The sequence below is a fragment of the Aedes aegypti genome, chromosome 1 (assembly GCF_002204515.2).
Source record: "Aedes aegypti strain LVP_AGWG chromosome 1, AaegL5.0 Primary Assembly, whole genome shotgun sequence".
Taxonomy (NCBI): Eukaryota; Metazoa; Arthropoda; class Insecta; order Diptera; family Culicidae; genus Aedes; species Aedes aegypti.
In genome coordinates, this window is record NC_035107.1 from 75,203,695 (window position 1) to 75,218,801 (window position 15,107).

General features: G+C 38.1%; 1 protein-coding gene across 2 annotated transcripts in view; it reads right to left on the reverse strand.

The window, feature by feature from the left end:
• LOC5569924 overlaps positions 1-14,787 on the reverse strand; it is a 155,247-nt gene extending 140,460 nt beyond the window's left edge. For both annotated transcript variants that reach the window (XM_021840151.1, XM_021840145.1), the window contains exon 1: positions 13,464-14,787. The gene's annotated coding sequence lies outside the window, so the exon portion shown is untranslated. The remainder of the gene's footprint in view (positions 1-13,463) is intronic.
• Positions 14,788-15,107: the final 320 nt, after the last annotated feature.

The following is a 15,107-nucleotide window of genomic DNA, read 5'->3' on the forward strand; positions in this document are numbered from 1 at the left end:
CTGTACTGCGTATCATACTGGAACTATCTCCAGGCAAGTTTAGGATGCTATTCAACCGCTCAAAAACAATTGAACAGCTTTTGAGAATGCCAAACTTATCCGTATGGATCTTAGAAGCTGTCCCGACTGATCGAAACAGTTGAACAATTAGAACAGCTACCTTCCTAAGCCGAGTGGTTGAAGTCCACGGCTTCAAAGCAAAACCATGCTGAAGATGTCTGGGTTTGATTCCCGGTCGGTTCAGGATTTTTTCGTTATGGAAATTTCCTTGAGTTCCCTTGGCATAAAGTATCATCTTACCTGTGTTCTGGCCCACTGTTCTCAAGTGCACAATTGTTTATCCGGCCCACATAGAAATTGACTTTCTATGTGTAATTACCGGTATTAAAATGGTGAGTGGCAGTGCAAAAGGTGCATTAGATACCGCTGTTAGGATTTTCGCGACTTCTCCTCATACAAAAATCAGGTGTGGCGGTAAATAAAACGATTAAAGAACACGGCCATCATGCATGATGATAGCGACAGCAAGAATTTTCTTGCATAGCATGCTATATATTATATGCTTGGATGGTAAGTTGCATGCAACATTTTGTCAAAACTTGGATGATATGACATGTGTGAAACGTGCATCAAATCAGTGCTGCAAGTTTCGCTGGAAAATTGTATGCTTCAAATAAAAGTGATTTTTTTGTTTAAAATAACAGTAATCTATAAAATATATTAAATTCATATGTAATAAGGGTTATGAACCTACCTTTTTTGAATTAAATCAGACAGGAGGTTTTGGATTTGACATTGTGTACATGGACAGTGCTTAGATTCCAACTCATTTACGAAGGATAAACAAATTATTCTATTAAAAAACTAGAGTCGTTTTCTTAAGAGGTAAAGGGGAAAATCATTCATCCGTTCCATACTAATTGTCCTATGAAGCAATCTTCTTTTAGTAGAGACGTGCCTTGGTGGAACACTAAACTTGAAAGGTTGCGAAAACTCTCTCGTAAACTTTTTAATAAAGCGAAACAAACTTCAGACTAAGCTCGATACAGGAGAGCTTTGACTGAATATAACAGGGAAATAAGAAAATCTAAAAGAAGATCTTGGGTTTAAACATGTGAAAATATAAATGCTACCTCTGAAGATTACATCTGAAGCGCTAGCCAAAGATCTCACGTTTAAGCTAGGGTCGGTGAAACGAAAGTTCGGAGTTTCTACGAAAACTCCGGATGAAACCTTAAATTTGATCATGGAAACTCATTTTCCTAGGTCAATTTCTTGTGTGGATTCAAACAGCTCTGAACCAGTTGAATATGAAAGATGTTCTGTTGAAGCTTTGTCATCTGTTAGAATAGTAATCTCTGAACCAGATCTTGCAGACGTAATATTTACAAATGCAAGAATGAAACACGCTCATAATCTTCTCAGTCTTACAATTCTGCAGGAGTGGACGGAATATTCCCAGCACTGATTCAAAACGGATAAGCAGTGCTGATTTCGCCTCTTACTGAGTGAGATGTTTAAGGCAAGTGTGGTATCAAACCGTTCCGATTCTTTAACAGACGCGGATGATATTCCGGATGCCCCGGAACTCAGTAGTTATCATCCGCCTGTCACTTTACACTCTAACCATAACACACTTAATAATTATTACTCTCAACTAGTGTGTCAAGGTTTATACACGGGAAAAATTTCTGTGGTAATAATAACTATTTTAGCTGACTACGCCCATTCTTAAAACTACCATGGAAATTCAGACTAATTTACGATGTTTACGGTACACCCCACCTACTGGTACATTTGACAGAACAAAATTACAACAATCTGATTTCGACTACAGACATGTAAAATCAAGCGCATTTCTGGTCTGCTGAAAATTGCCGGTGCGAACGCTTAAGTTAACCCCCTAAAATGGTAGTTTTTACCGCACAATTTTTTTTTGCGTGTACACTTATGTGACAAGGTTCATATAACATTGTCAAGCGTAACAATGCAATGTTGTCATTATAATAGTGCAGAGCACCACATCTCCTTTTTTCTCTAGATGCCAAAACTTGTTTACCGGGTATTTACCAAGCATCAAACTTTGATGAAGTTAGTTGTTCGGCTCAACATTGATAAAATTTATAAGATGGTCACATGTAGTCATAAATTGTATGTATATTTTTTTTGTTATTTTATCCTTTTTTATCTAGTTACGATTATAGTTGTATTTGTACCCACTTATTCCGACAACAAGTTAGATTCTGATTTATGCAATTAACGATGAAATTATTTCAACATCTTCTCTGATATTCAAACACAATGCGAAACAGCACATAAACCTTAGCCAGAGGGTTTCTGAAATTAAACTCAAATTTGAAACTTCATGTGGAAACTTCTGAGTATCCACCATCTTTTTTTCTATTGTTTTACACATTCAAATCATAGTTATTCAAAATGCTATTTAATTTCAGTTATGCAGCCTTCTATATTTTGTTTACATCTTTTATAACTTTTCCGATAAATAACTCAACTGTATCCTGATATACCGTTTTGCTTCGAAATCCGGACACTTAAGCACCTTGTAACATTCAACGCTGGATTTTTTTATTAGTTTGAAGTCTAATGAATATTTATTTCAGTTTATTATCGAAACAAATATACTTTTCGTCTGTTAGTTGGGTAAAAGAAGCTTTAAATTTGGAATTAATCACTAAAAATATTAAAAATGAGCAGTGAATCAATTGTCACCCAACACGCGGCAACAAAGATATTGTCATCTCCTATTCTTGTTGCAACAATTTTATTCCGCAACATCAGTTTATCATCACTTGAACAGAATATGACAAAGATCGATCATCACATGCGCAGCGATTTTCTAGGCTTCGCATTGCAATTTTCGAGAACATTCCCCGTGTTGGTAAACATTGACATATTATCAAACAGTATCCATAAAACAAATTTGGTTTTGTGTTTAAAATAACTGATTATTCGCGAGTTGAAAAGGTTGCAACAATGTTGCGCTCTGTGATTGTCATGACAATTTTGTTTTGGATTGTGTCCTTATCCGCAACAGTTGAGACAAACGGTTGTGAGAGAGCTTGCTTTGTTGTTTGTTTTTCGTCTATTTTGATGACAATTTGATTCACTGAAAATGAGAGATGCACGTTGCTTCGAAATCCGGACACTTGGATATTATCATTAAAAATCGTTGTGAACAAGGTATTTGTAAAAAAAAATCACATGAAAATTAAGCATCTTAAATGTTAGTTTTATTCGGAAGTAATATTTCTATTTGTTTCGCTTTATTAAAAATATCTAAAAAAATGTTCGAAATATTTTGTAAGTTAATCAATACCAAGCAGAAGGTTGATCAGTTTATTTTTCTAAACTAAACTCCTATGTTTGTTATTTTTAATTGTAATAGCTAGTGTTTTTTTTATCTATTGGAAATCATGATATTCAAAATTGTGTTGAAGTTACCAATTTTACCAATGTTGTGTAATAAATTAATATTCCGGTTGTTATTGGAAATTTATCATATGCATCAGCAGTCTATTTTTCGGTGTTTAATCTCCAAATGAAATCGAAACTCTTTGGAGAATATGAAAGCGTGCAATTAAAAAAAATAAACAAAAAATGGCAGGTTTCAAGAGTTCCATCAACTGGTATTTATAATGTTGATATCTATGTATAACTCAAATGATTGATGCTAAAATAATCGATTATTGCAGTTCACAGCAGATAAAAAACCAGTTGAATATTTGAGTAAGCTGCCGTGAATCGCAAGTCAGTCCCATCTGTAAAAAGTAGGCATTGAGAAAATGGGCTGTGAAGTTTCCAAACTCGTTTTCCATACGAATATTCAAAAAATTCCAGAGGATTTGGTAATGTTCAAATCTCAATGAAACTTTCACAATTTGCTTTTCGCTACGATATCTTTCCGAGAAAAATATAAAGATGAACAAAACACGGTTCATTTTCCTGTTATACGGTGCGGGAATCTGTAGTGGGACTGATATGCGGCTACTTTTCGTTATGTGACAATTTGACTTGGTGTTTTTTTTTCTATTTTTTCCGAACAAACCTTATTATCTCGTTAGTGCAGCTGAAAGAGCATTGGAAGATATGTTGAAAACTGGACTCAACTCAATTTTGACGAAAATGCAGATGGGACTGACTTGCGATTCACGGCAGTAAGGTAATCCGTTACCATATACAATTTTAATAACCAATGAGTGATTGTGGCTTGACATCTGAGTAATTAACTTAAAATTGTATGTAGTTTACTTATTTGAAAATGATGCTTTTGTGTGGTACACACAATGGACTTATTATGAGCGAAGACAGTGGGGCACATATATGCTGCCGTTATACGCATAATTGTCCCATGTTACTTTTTGTGCATTTTGACTTTTTGACATTAAACAGCTTATTTTTACGTATAGTTTTAGAAAACACACACCAATAATTTACTTTGTTCGGAAACTCAATGAAAAGCAAGCCAAGTCTATTTGTCCCATTGTTGAATTTCTACGCATAACTGTCCCACTACTGTATTTCTACGCATAACTGTCACACTATACAATTCGCTGCGCTGATCTCGAACAAAATAGTCAGTAGGCAATTTTGAATTAGCTGGTGTTTGGGAAAATCGTTTTGAACACCTTCTTACGTTGGCTTTACATCCCATGTGGAACACAACCTGTTTTATTTTTTATTTTCGAGTCCATGGCTTGCGACAAATCAACTTCATGATTTTGCGAACCAAGTCTAAATAAAAATAGTTCGAATGTTTTTGGATGACTTGGCCACATGCTGGGTTGTTCCGAATACCGGTTCATTGGTGGAAGTGGCCATATTTTATTGGCGAATCTGAAACCTGGCTTGCGACATATCAATTTTCATGAATTTGCAAATCATGTCTAAAGGTGGTTCAAATGTATTTGAATAACTTGACCACATGTCGGATTGTTCCGAATTCCCGGTTCCCTCGGAGAAATAACCTCTAAACCATCGGTTCTGAAACCTAGCTGGCAACATCAAACTACATAAATTCCCAAATCAAGGCTAAATAAGGGTAATTCAAAGGTTCTTGGATAACTTGATAACATGCCAGGTTGTTTAGAGTACCCTGTTCTCCAGAAGAGGTGGTTATTATATTGGCGATTCTGAGACCTATCTTGCGACACATCAAACTTGATGAAGTCAAGAAGAAGTCAAAGTCATGTCAAAAGAAGAATAGTTCAAGAGGTTTTGGGTGACCTGGCCACATACTGGGTTATTCTGGGTAATGGGTTCTTCGATGCAAGTGGCAAATATGTTGATGGTTCTGAAGCTTTATTTGCGATGTATCAAAAATCATGATTTTGCAAACCAAGTCCAAAGAAATGTCAAATCGTGTGAAGATTTATGTCGTGAATTTTGAGTTAAATATTTGCTCCGCAAAATAACCTTAAATTCGCAGATGAGTTTCTGTCAAGCCTGCAGCTGGAAGAGTCGATATATTAATTTATAACATCTTATAAACTCTCTAACTTACTCATCCACTCTTTCTTTCACTAACTCATACATTGTCTCATTATCACACATACAGAAAACTATGCTTTCCATCCCAAACTATAAAATCGTATTTCTTCACTTCCCCACACGTGGCTCCGTTTGGCACATGTCACTTGAGCCGTCATTAGGTGCCTTAAGATAGTCTTGAGGATATACGTCCGCTACACTCGGTACAATCTATACCGTAAGAACGGTCATCTACAGCATTACGCCTAGCACATAATTGGTCACTAATATCAGTGGGACTGTTATGCGTAGAAATTCACCAAAAACCCCGTATTTCTAGGCATAACAGTCCCACTTTGAATTTCGTAGCTAAATTTACTTTATTCCCATAATAAAAACTCTTGACTCTAATGAACACGCTATTCTCTATACTGTTGTAAAGATTTTAATTTAATTCACCACAAACCTGGTCAATACAAGGCCTAAATGTGTTAAAATCTTTAAACGCGTTTTTCTCGATTGCATATTTTGGAACATGGGACGATTATGCGTAGAACGGCAGTATGTATATCGTACTGAACAATTTGATTTTTCTATCCAATTGGGTTTGAAAATTTGAGTATCACTTTGTAGTTCAACACGTTTCAAATATAAATATTTGGTTCACAAATTCTAAGTTTATTTTTCTCCATTAAAACGAGCAAGACTTGAATTGGTTCGATCGTAGAACAACTATATTTAGAAAAAAAAGGTGTCTCTTCTCTCACCTGGTTGAATTCTATACAAAAGGTACCTTTTTATTCTTAAACATTGTTAAAACACGTTATCATCATATAAATGCGCCTTGTTCACCGTTCATCTTCACGTGGAAATTGATTTTGAGAACGAAAACTATCTCCATCCGTAATTATGTATAAAGGTTCAATGACGTTATCTTTGGTTAGCTTCTCTTCAAGATTAAACACTTTCACGTCGTTTGAAACCTCCCGGCAATATGAAATTTAACATGTTTGTATAAAAAATATATTATTAGTTAACGGTAGTATTAAAATCTTGTTTATTTTTACTTACCAGAAGTTTTAAGCATAAGCGTCCGGCATTTGAAGCATTAAATAATTTTGCCTCGAAATCAGGACACCTGCAATTTATGTTAAAAATACGTATTTTTTCAATTTTCAAACAATTCTTCAACATTCTTACTCAAACATAATATCAACCGTTTAAAACATAAAACAACGTGTAGAAACTTGTTTACTTTGAATAATAATGATGAACGATTTCAACTGGATTTTAGCCAATTGGCTAAGCAGTGCTAAAACAAGTACCTACGATGACAAGTGATTTTGTTTTTCATGCTTTTCTTTTAATTTTCACCACCTACTACGATGCTAATATGTTTAAAATGATTAATTTTAATGTATTATTTGATAGGTATAATCTAATATACATTTAATTTAATTTTTAACAACCAAAAACGCTGAAATTGTTCAGAGTGTCCGGCTTTCGAAGCGTCCGGGAATTCGATGCAAAACGGTATTTACTTCTCAATACCTTGAATAAAACTCAGAACACTACTGTTATTCATTTTACTCATAAAACGATTCTAAGATATCAAAACAAAATCTCTCATGTATGGGTCACTGGAAAAGCAATGCACAGCGCTTGCTGCCTTTAAGGTTGCGAATTTATTGTTTTGTATCATCAAATATCTTTCAACAATTCGTAGTTTCAATTTGTTTTGACCTTATCACAATTTTATTGCTCTGACACCAAATCGGAAGGTGTGACACTTAAAAATGTAAAAGAAAGGATGAACCAAGTGAATCGACATCAGTTTGAAATGTAGAAATTTTATAGATAGCTACGTGCTACCGATTTAGCCTCTGTCTTGCTTTGTTCCTCAACCTACCGACATTTCTCTGATTTGAAATATTCCTGCTTCCATCAATGAAGAGTAGTCGTTCAGTTGACAGTCGTGCAATCTTAATTAATCACTTCAATTTTTTTTCTATGACCTTGCTTTTTTTCTCGATACGAATGATTACAACCTTTTCCGAAACTGGTCAGCGTGTTTGAATCACTTTTATTTCTCAGTCCCGTTTAAATTATTTTGAACGACTCGGCATCAAACCAGACAATGCTTAGCTCAAAAGCAGCTCAACGTGGCGCATTTTTAAATTAAGCTCAAAGCATAATACAACCATTTCATTTCTTCATGCGCAAAATACCCCTACTGGACGCATAATACATAACAACACTGTTTAGTAGATTGATATTATTTTTCAGATCTGTTCTGTAAAATATAATGCTATGCAAAGCATTTTCTCTTTCACACATACTCATAGGCGAACGCTGGGCAATGCACCAGCCTTTTTATTTTTTGAACGCTCTCGAAGAGCAACGCTGTGCAATGCACCAGCCTCTTTTTTTTAACGCTCTCGAAGAGCAACGCTGTGCAGTGCACCAGCCTCTTTTCTTTTGTATGCTCTTGAAGAGCAACGCTGTGCAATGCACCAGCTTTCTTTTTTTTTCGTACGCTCTCGAAGAGCAACGCCGTGCAATGCACCAGCTATTTTAAATTCTCTATGGAACAAGTTTCACTGACCCTTCATCTTTTCTATTGTTTTTTTTACATATAGCATTAGAAAATGGCAACTCCATCTGGAGATCTCTGGTAACCCAAATTAAGGTAACATCACTGGCGGTAGAACACCTGCAGACTCTCATTCTTCTTCTATTGCTCTCCACTTTCACATCTGCCACAAAATCACCATGTCAAGAAACACATTTCACCATATGCGTGTTGTTACATAAAACATAATGTCATTGATTTTAACCTCCAAAAATCATTTGTCTGTTGGGCCCAGTATCAAATTCTTGCTCTCTCAAAAGAGTGAAAACTTCTATGAAATTTGTAAACAACAGACTAGTACAAGTTAAAATCTTGTACAAAATCAAAACAGTGCAGTGCCCTATTCCACTTTCACTTCTTCTTCCTCCTCCTTCCACTTCAAGCTGTAAAATTATGTAGAAAATCAAAACAGTGCAGTGCCCGATTCCTTATGTCCATGTTCTCACAACATTCATACTAGGAACCAGAAAGGACAACTGCCGACTTTGCAACCCGTGAGCTGTTTCATCATATCTTCGACCTGCCAGTCACACCAGTCGAAATACTAATCAACAAACTTCAACCTTACCTTTATTTTCTTAACAATTGTAGACGCCGATCCGGGAAAAATATCCCATTTTCATCGCCACTGTGGTATCTCACCGTTCCGGTTCTTTAACACACGCGGATGATATTCCGGATGCCCCGGAACTCAGCAGTTATCATCCGCCTGTCACTCTACACTCTAACCATAACACACTAAATAATTATTACTCTCAACTAGTGTGTCAAGGTTTATACACTTATGTGACAAGGTTCATACAACATTGTCAAGCGTAACAATTTAATGTAGTTATTATAATAGTGCAGTGCACCACAGCAAGCTTAAGATTAAACTGTATTCTATCTGATTGGAGAGCAGTGAAGGTTATCTTTATTCCTAAAATAGGAAAACGAGATAAAATACATCCAAAGTCATATAGACCTATTAGTCTCTCATCAATTGTGTTAAAGACTATGGAAAAAGTGTTGCATCAATTCAACATACATGCTGAAGTGTCCATTATCTGACTCGCAGTTTACTTATCAATCGAGTAAGTCAACAGTTACGGCACTTCATACATTGGTAACAAAAGTGGAAAAAACTCTTTCAGTGAAAGAAATAGCACTTTGCTCATTCTTGGACCTTCTTGGAGCCTTTGACAACGCTTCCTATTAATCAATGACTCGTGCAATGCAGAAAAGGAATTTCAACAAGAATATCATTATTATTTATTTAGTTGGTGTTACATCAATTAATTTGATAAAACCTCGTTAACGATGTTACGCCAATTTACTCGGTCCATGGCTGTGTCTCTCCAACTTCGATTTTGGCCCACGTTCTCCAGATCTTGTTGCACCTGATCAAGCCACCTCGCTCGCTGTGCTCTTCGCCTTCTTGTGCCAACCGGATTCGACGAGAACACCATCTTTGCAGGATTGTTGTCCGGTAGTCTTGCAACATGCCCTGCCCAGCGCACCCTTCCGGCTTTCGCAACCTTCTGGATACTGGGTTCGCCGTAGAGCTTAGCGAGCTCGTGGTTCATTTTCCGCCGCCACACACCGTTTCCCTGTACTCCGCCAAAGATCGTCCTAAGCACCCTTCGTTCGAACACTCCAAGTGCTTGCAGGTCCTTTTCCAGTATGGTCCATGCTTCATGTCCATAGAGGACCACCGGTCTTATAAGCGTTTTGTACATGGTACATTTGGTGCGAGGGTGAATCTTTCTCGACCGCAGCTTCTTCTGGAGCCCATAGTAGGCGCGACTTCCACTGATGATGCGTCTCCGTATTTCACGACTAACGTTGTTATCAGCCGTTAACAAGGATCCGAGGTAGACGAACTCATCAACCACATCAAAAGTATCCCCGTCTATCGTAACACTGCTTCCCAGGCGGGCTCTGTCGCGCTCGGTTCCGCCTATCAGCATGTACTTTGTTTTTGACGCATTCACCACCTTTTGTCGCTTCACGTTTCAGGCGGGTGTACAGGTCTCCCACCGTTCCAAATGTTCTGCCGACAATATCCATATCATCCGCGAAGCAAACAAATTGGCTGGATCTTGTGAAAATCGTACCTCGGTTATTGAACCCGGTTCTCCGCATGACACCTTCTAGCGCGATGTTGAACAGCAGGCACGAAAGTCCATCACCCTGTCGGAGTCCCCGGCGGGATTCGAACGAACTGGAATGTTCGCCCGAAATCTTCACGCTATTCTGCACACCGTCCATCGTTGCTCTTATTAGTCTTGTGAGCTTCCCGGGAAAGCTGTACTCGTCCATGATTTTCCATAGCTCTTCGCGGTCGATGCTATCATAAGCCGCTTTGAAATCGATGAACAAGTGATGCGTTGGGACTTGGTATTCACGGCATTTTTGGAGGAGAATATCATTAACTGGATCAATTATATGCTTGCAAAAAGAGAAATCACTTCCGAGCTGGGAAGTTCGTCTATAACAGTTAGGGCTACAAAAGGTTGTCCACAAGGAGGAGTGCTCTCACCTCAATTGTGGTCTTTGGTAGTTGACGATCTTCTTAAAAGCTTGGATGAAAAAGGTGTTGAAGTTGTAGGATTTGCAGATGATATAGTCGTTATTATGAGACGATAGTTTGACAATATGATTTCAGAACGAATGCAACTGGCCCTAAACTTAACCAATTCTTGGTGTATTCGAGAGGGCCTTGACAGAAATCCTTCAAAAGTTGTAATTGTCCCTTTCACTAAGAAAAAGAAGTTCATCCTAAAAGCTTTGAAGCTTGGAAGGGTAAAAATGCACCTTAGTGAACAGGTCAAATACATAGGAGTTATTTTGGATTCTAAACTGAATTGGAATGCTCATATTGAGTATGTGACTAATAAAGCTATTAGTTCGTTTTGGGCATGCTCCAAAAATTTCGGCAGAAGCTTGACACCAAAAAATAATAATGTGGATTTATTTGTCCATAATTCGTCCAAAGGTAACATATGCTTCGTTAGTGTAGTGGCCAAAAACAAAAGAGGCCACAACACAAGCAAAACTATCAAAAGTACAACGTCTTGTGTCCATCGTTATAACGGGAGCGATGCGAAGCACTTCGTCAAAAGCATTAGATGCTATTCTTCATCTGCTACCGTTGTATAAATTTGTTCAATAATAAGCGGAGAAGAGTTTTCTAAGGCTTAATAGATTAAATAAATTCAAATCAGGTGATCTTGTTGGGCACTTGAATATTCCACAACATATCCATTGTGGGTCAGTGATGACTATGCATGAAGACTGGATGAAAACTGTGGACAATTCTGATATCCCTTACAATGTATGCGATACGACGCGTACGGATTGGGATGTCGGAGGTCCCAATAATGCATTCGGCGAATGGATGCAAAATGCGTTCACTCATGCCTCGCACATGCAAGTGTATCGGCCAGGCAGGTATGAAGCACGATTTACTTTGATCAAAGAAAAATATCCCATCTGTTGCGGTACACGATCGTCAATGTTTACTTGTTACAAAGTCTGATTAGGGGCCCAGATAGCCGTAGCGGTAAACGCGCTGCTATTCAGCAAAACCAAGCTGAGGGTCGTGGGTTCGAATCCCACCGGTCGAGGATCTTTCCGGGTTGGAAATTTTCTCGACTTCCCAGGGCATAAAGTATTATCGTACTGCCACACGATATACGCATGCAAAAATGGTCATTGGCATAGTAAGCTCTCAGTTAATAACTGTGGAAGTGCTCATATAGAACACTGAGCTGAGAAGCAGGCTCTGTCCCAGTGGGGACGTAACGCCAGAAAGAAGAAGAAGAACAAGTCTGATAAATGGAAGCAGCGAACGAGAGCCCCAAAGAGAGAGAGCGATGATAAAATCCATTTTTCTCGCGGGAAAACAACAAACATTTTTTCTCGCGGGAAAAACGGGAAACAACGTTAGGTGTAGGTGTCTTTATTTACTGGCACGATAAACAATCCACAAACTTCCAATAGTAATAGTGTTCCTCAGGTTTGGAGCATGTTTAGAGGGGTTTTATCATGTACTACTATCCCCCCAATCTGATCAAAGTTGTAGCAGTACACGATAAACAGTCTTTCGTAATGTGCAGCATATTATGATAGTTACAGAGAACGATACGCAAGAGATTCTCTCAATTTTCTCAGGATTCAATCCCTGGGCAGAACCGATGATGGATAGATGCGATCACGAACCGAGTATTGTGCGTGAAATGGTTGATTCAGTGTTGACTAAATATATCACATAGTTGTGAATTTACCAGTTCCTGCAATTTCATATTGTGTGGTAAACAAACAGTCGAATGCCAAAACGTTAAAAAGGACAAAACGCCAAAAGTTTTGGAAAACAATATAAATTATATTTTAATTAAACAACTAGTTGACCCAGTAAACATTGTATTGCCATGTAGTAAGCTAAGTAAAGCCCCTCTTCAAAATTTCAAGTTTGTATTAACCGTTTCTTCCTACTTTCTCGGAAGATTTTGGTTTATTTTATTCTACATGTACACGTTATAGTTTACGATTTCAGCTGTTAAATTGAAAATGCGTGAGCCAACTCGTGACATACAAACACTATTCTATTTTTATTTTCATAGAAGATTCTTCGTCTTCCAATCAAGTAAACTGTCGGAAAAAGGCCATGATATATACCAAACAATATGACAAATCAGTGTTGTCTCGTATTTTTATCGTTCGACAGACCTTCATGAACTCTTTCTTCACATGAACACGCTTGAGTCGTGAATGCATGTAACAGTGAGTTTCAGAATACAAAACCAGAGCAACTACAATCCTAGGGACCATCAAGGTAGCCATTAAAACCAACTTTCACTATGGTTCTCTAACTCGAGATACTGAATATCGAGTAACGAAGATTTTACGGTAAATATCTGGAAGCTACAAACAACCCTAAACAATATTTTGAAATAAACTCGTTTTTGAAATATATTTTGATTTTCTTTTAGACAAACCTATAATCTCAAACATCAGAATCAAATTCAAGGAGAAGGTCCTTGAATAATCCTTGGATGAAATCCATTAAGTAATTTAAAAATGTAATCTTTCTAAAGAAGTCGCCTATGCAGATATTGCTCTATATCTCAATAAAAGTTATGTCAAATTATCACAAATATATAAAATTAAATTTCTATAGAAACCTTTTTCAAAGGTCATTCTTCGGAGAGTCGACAATCGATCAGCTCGATCAAAAATCATGGATCAGATTTCACCAAATGACAAAGCAATTTCCAGCTCAATTCGTCACAAAGAACAATCCATAGACCACCACCACCACCAAAAAAAGTTCTCCACTCAACCTTGAAGTGACTCAACTTACCTCAGCTCCGAAACAATTCGCCGGATTGCCCCAACAGCTCGACGGATCGATCGATCAATCAATCAATGGAAGTTTCTCCGCCACTGAATTTCGTCTGCAATCTCCGCTTCTCCGCTTCTGCTAGCAAAACATCCACTTCGCAAGTGTCAATGACAGCAGCTACGACTTGCACCCAAACAAATGTTGCACGGTTTCAGAGCTGTACACTGTAGTAGTACTCTTTCTAGTCGTTTCACAATTAAATCGCCAGCCTGCTCCGATCGATTTATGCAATTTCACTCGCGTGGTCTGTCAGCATTTATTTTATTTTTACATTTACCGCTGCTGCCACTGGCAACTACTGCCTGGCTGTATTTAATTCACAATGCTGCCTACTTTGGTACGCATCACGCTATTTGTTTTACTCGCAATAGTAAACAACAACGTGCCGTACCAACTTTTCTTCTCGGCTTCTCCGGGAGGCGGCCGGCAGGAGAACGAGGTGAGGATTATCGATTTTTTATGTGCTTTGGATTAAAAACTATGGATTCCACACTTACAGCTGATTTGCATTTGGGCTTTGCAATTGCAATTCAAAGAGATTACCAAATCCAATTGGATTTGTATTCGGTTCTCAGCTGGAATTCGTTTCCACTGACGACACTTGGATAAACATAAACAGAAATGACGACGTTCAACTTTACAATAGATCCCAAATGTCAATAAACTCGCAATTCGCAACGGAGCATAAATTCTATATGCCTTTCTCTCTTGTTTCGCACTCTCACACGTTCGCTTAGAACCAGTTTTTGCACTGCGATTGACGACGGTCGTAAAGCGCAGATACTGAAAACGACCGAAGCGCTTCAAAACACTGCTATTTTATGGGCTTCCCAGCTGAACTGCGTTTCTTCCAGTCCAATTTCCGGTGCTACTTCTCTACTGTATCTTCCAACTTTAGCTTGCGGTGAATCATCGTCTTCGAACACACATTCGCCAATCTATTACTCAATAACATACACCTTTAGCGTACTTAATTTCGTTCCACAGAAGTAAATGCTGCGAAAACATTCGAAAACAATCCCACGATATTACACCCAGGGAACCAATCCGCAAAAAACACACACAGAAAAAAAACAAGCACCATTTCCAAGTGCCACTGTTTCGCGTCTCACAAACGCAATAAACACACTTCACAATGACCGTGTCAATCTCTCGAGATGGGAGATGATCCGGAATTTTCAATTCATTTACTAGATAAAAGCAAGGAGAGTGAACCGAAGCGTCGTGTAGTCGTTCCAAAACACGTCCGAACCCGAGCGAGCACAGGTATCGTTTGAACGGGTTTCGCTCCGAGTTTGGAATGCTTTGTTGTGGAGTTCGGATGAAGCGAAGCCGATGCCATTTCTCTCATCGAAACCGAAAAGAGAGGACGATGCAATGTTTATTTGCTCTCTTTGGAGTTGCTGGCGTTCAGGTGCTGTTTGTTTGGTTATTTGACAAGTTGATTCATTCGAGAGAAGTGACTTCACAGTACACCTGAGTGAGCGTGAGTAGTGGGTGGAACATTAGGGTAGGAAATTTCAACCTTACCGAGCTTTTTACGCCAGCATGCTATAATTTTTGAACCACCCCTCTGTGACGTGCCTTGCATGCACTATAATT